Here is a 4,284-nt window from a genome sequence, read left to right as displayed (position 1 = left end):
TTTCTTTCTTTCTTTCTTTCTTTCTTTCTTTCTTTCTTTCTTTCTTTTTCTTTCTTTCTTTCTTTCTCTTTCTTTCTTTCTTTCCTTCTCTTTCTTTCTTTCTTTTCTTTCTTTTTTTCTCTTTCTTTCTTTCTTTCTTCTTTCTTTCTTTCCTTTTCCTTCCTTCCTTCTTTCCTTCTTTCTTTTCCTCCTTCCTTTCCCCTTCCCCTTCCCTTCCTTTTTTTCTTTTCTCACAGTTTGACTCTGTAGTCCAGGCTAGAGTGAAGTGGCATGATCTCGGCTCACTGCAGCGTCTTACTCCTGGGTTCAAGCGATTCTCTTGCCTCAGCCTCCCAAGTAGCTGAGATTACAGGCACGCACCACCATGCCTGGCTAATGTTTTTGTATTTTTAGTAGAGACGAGGTTTCACCATGTTGTCCAGGCTGGTCACAAACTCCTGGCCTCAAGTGATCTCCCTGCCTTTGCTTCCCAAAGTGCTAGGATTACAGGTATGAGTCACCACGTGCCTGGCACATTTCTATCTGAAAAGCAGAGTCTTTTTTCTGTTGTCTTGTTAAATTTCTCCTTTGTATAACCCCTTTTTACCTCTCGGAATGACCTTTTTTTATTTGTTTGTTTCAGCTCTTCTGGATCTGTCCTCTACGTCTTGTGACTTTCAACTTTGATATTTTGGGGTTTGTTGTCATAGTTTCTCTATTTGGTCTTCGATATTTTAAATTTTGTTTACAGAAGTATCCACTCTATTTTGGTCTTCCTCTAGTGAAGTTTTAGATTCAAGTACAATGGTTTTAGTTTTTTTTTTTTCAAACAAATATTTTTGGTGTTTTGAGCCTTCATTTACCAATATCTTCTTGTACATCACTAATTTCTTTCTTTTTATTAAGTTATCTTTTTTTTTTTTTTCATGAGTATCTAACCTCTTAACTTGCCTGGGCCATATTGGAAGAGGAAGAATTGTCCTGGGCCACACATAAAATACTAACACTAACACAATATCTGACAAACTAAAAATAAGGTCCATGCATAATTTTCATGATATCCACCATGACAGATAAGCAAAAATGTCCTCACATTCAAAGGATTGGACATTAACTACCTAAATGGGAGGCTGCTGTCCTGGTTTTCGGTTCTGATCTTCGTCCTTCAAGCTACTTAACCCCTTAAATAATACCTGGGATATTTTTTTGCTTTTCTTTAATAGTAGCTGTGTAAGTCAGATCACTGGAATCTTTCCGTTTGTGGTGGATGGGCAAGAGATGAAATTTTAAAAAATACAGCTTTTCTGGTGTGCCAGCAGTGAGCAGAAACTTGACACAGTATCAGCTTTCTTGAGTGTGCTTGAGAATATGTGTGTGTATGTGTGTGTGTGTGTGTGTTTGGGGAAGTGGGGAGAGTTGCTCCTTCTTCCTTCTTCTGAGGCATCACAGAAAGGGGGCATTTCAGCTTGATGGTACAATTCCTCCTGAGCATGGCCAGTAATGGTGGAACTAGAGGGTTTTCTTGCATTGGGGGCATTTATTAGGCTGAAACAGCCAGTCTTCATGTTAGTAGATGCAAAATCAATACACTTCACTTCAGTTTCTGTTAGAGTGATGGGCCTTCTCCTTGGATGCCTGGTCTTTGATCCTTCCTACTTTGTAAATGATGCTGTACAGAAACTGCCCTAACCAGGCCAAGTAAACTGTCCCTGTAGGACACTAAATTCCAAGTAGGCCACACTTTCTTCATTTCCCTCTCCATTCCCAAGGGCTTCTCCACATTAGCTGTTTATCCTACTAATCAGTTGGGAGACAGGGGGATGTGTGCTCAGGCCTCCATCATCTCAGCATGAATTACTACTCTTTCTCTGATTGCTTCTTTCCCTATGTTTTCTCTATGTCCTCCATTGAGAGCTCTTCGTAGACAGATATTGCATCTCCTGGATTTATCTCGTTTCTTTTTTATTGCTCTAAGTTTTGAAAGTGTCCTTGGTTTTATCTTTCAGTTTACCGAAAGTCTTCAGCTGTTTGTTTCATTATTCAGAACTCTTATTACGTTTTTCTTATTTTGGCAATTGTATACTTATTTTCCAAAACATCTTTTATGCTTTTAGCTGTCTTTTAAAATTAGCTGCCAGTGCTTGCTTTGCAGAAATACCATCCTTTCAAATAACTCTGAAGATATTAATTCAATCTTTTCAAAAATTTCCTTCTGTTTCTTCCATGATTTTTTCTTTTTCTTTTGGGATCAGTTATATTGTTTGTTAATCTTTATATTTTAATTTAAACTGCGTTTTACTTCTTAACTGTGTTTTGATGATGGTTGTCCATTTCTGTTTACAAAGGACTAGGTTGACTCTTACAGGTAGCTGATATGTATTTCTTCGGTAACTGTAAACTGTGGTTGCTTCTTCCCTAAATGATGAGTATATATGTTTGGAGATGCCAGAGATGGGCTAAGTAAAATGTTCGATGGGTAAATGCACACAGGCTTCCTTCCAATCACATGAGCACTGGGAAGACAGGCTAGCTGGGGACCTCTGCAACTGCTCAAGTTAGACAGGCATTACTCTGGGTAAAGTGCTTTAAGCCATTAAAATGCTAATTAATGTGTCTGTTAATTAGGATGTATAAAAAATTTAACTGGTATAGATAGCCACCTATGGAATCTGCATATTTATATTGAAAATAAAAATAACAAGTTATTTTTGCTTATTAGGTAAAGTAGCACCTTATAGACAACTTTCCAGTTTAATTCAAAGCTTAAGTCTTTTAATGTACTCTGACTATACGAGGATTTAAAAGTACAGTTGTGGATGAAAACAATTATCTTTCTTTTTAAAAAAGAAATTAAAAAAAGACTATATGCTTAGGTGTATTTTTTTAATGGAGAGGTGAGCACAGAAAAATCATGATGTTGGCTATGTACCTAGATCATGTAGGTACATATATGCATAAATTTGTTCTGTCCTTCGCTATTTATGAAATTAATTTCATTTTCATACAAATTCTTCCCTTTTACTTATTGGAGTGAGCTCTCCTCTTTATAGCAAATCTTTTCCTGATTAGAATACCATATGCAAATTAAGACAGTGCACATCTATACTTTATAAAAAGCTTTGGCCTTAGTTCAATGCAAGTTAGATTTTATATACCACTGCCATGTTTGATGCATGTTGATTCAAATTCACACTGCTACCCTTTGGTGAGGAGAAGCTGAAAGGCAGATACTGAAGAGGGATGGGGAAGCTGACATGTGGGAGCCAACTCAAGGAAATGGAAACATTTCTCCAGGCTTGGAGGCACTTTCACATTCCAGATACTTTTCGGTTCTAAACAAGATGTGAAGGGACACAGGGTCATGGCTCTTCACTGTCTGCTTTCCTACCTTCTTTTTGTCTTGTACCCACAGGGGAAATATTTCTCAACTCTGTAACCTCCTAAAAATGACAGCAGGTTTAGGACTGCCTGTCTGCCAGGGGACTCCCATGAGAAACTATGGCTGGTTTTTCCCCGTCTTTTCGAAGTCTACAATCATTTTAAGATTGAGTCACTCCAGGGGCACCAAAGTCAGACTTATTGCAACTTGGCTGTTACTAGATGTTCATAAAATAAGAGAGGAAAATAGAAAAATTAAAAGCTAATGGATTAGGGCAAGCAAATACATCAGACTCACCTTGATTGTAAAAGTAACGGCTCTGGTTCTATAACCACTGAAAATGTTAAAAACAATAAAGACACTAAGAGGTACTCAGCCTTCTTGCATGGGCCCAAGTATGATATCATCTATCCTTGCTTCCTGCTTCTCATTCATGACTAGAGAAATATCATCATCATCATCAACATTATCATCAGTTTTGAACTATCTGAATAGATGACTGAAATAGACCTCTGGGAGCATTTACATATCCAATTACAACAGGATGATTATTCATACCGTTAAAACTGCCTTGCACATAAAAAAATACCTGACCCAGCTGAAAATTCTTAATAATAATGCTTTACACTTGCATAGTGCTTTTAATGTTTCAAAACATTTTCATATCCATTTTCCTAATTTGAGCCTCAACACAACCCAGTTTGGTAAGTAGGTTCTAAATATTATCTCCCTTTTACAGATGATGACTTATCTGAATTCAGTAAACCAGTCTTGGGCTTAGACTGCATCCAAGGTGTTTCTTCTTGGGCTCAGTAAGATAATACAGTCTCTTTTTCCTAGATTTGTGGAGGCCAGTATCTTTAGTTTGCAATAAACATAACCTCAAAGCCTCAAGTTTACTTCTGCGAGGATGGAATATGTTGTTC

This window comes from Sapajus apella, unplaced genomic scaffold, assembly GCF_009761245.1.
Source record: "Sapajus apella isolate SASKATOON/1434 unplaced genomic scaffold, GSC_monkey_1.0 scaffold45, whole genome shotgun sequence".
NCBI classification, from domain to species: Eukaryota; Metazoa; Chordata; class Mammalia; order Primates; family Cebidae; genus Sapajus; species Sapajus apella.
This window is presented reverse-complemented; position numbering follows the sequence as displayed.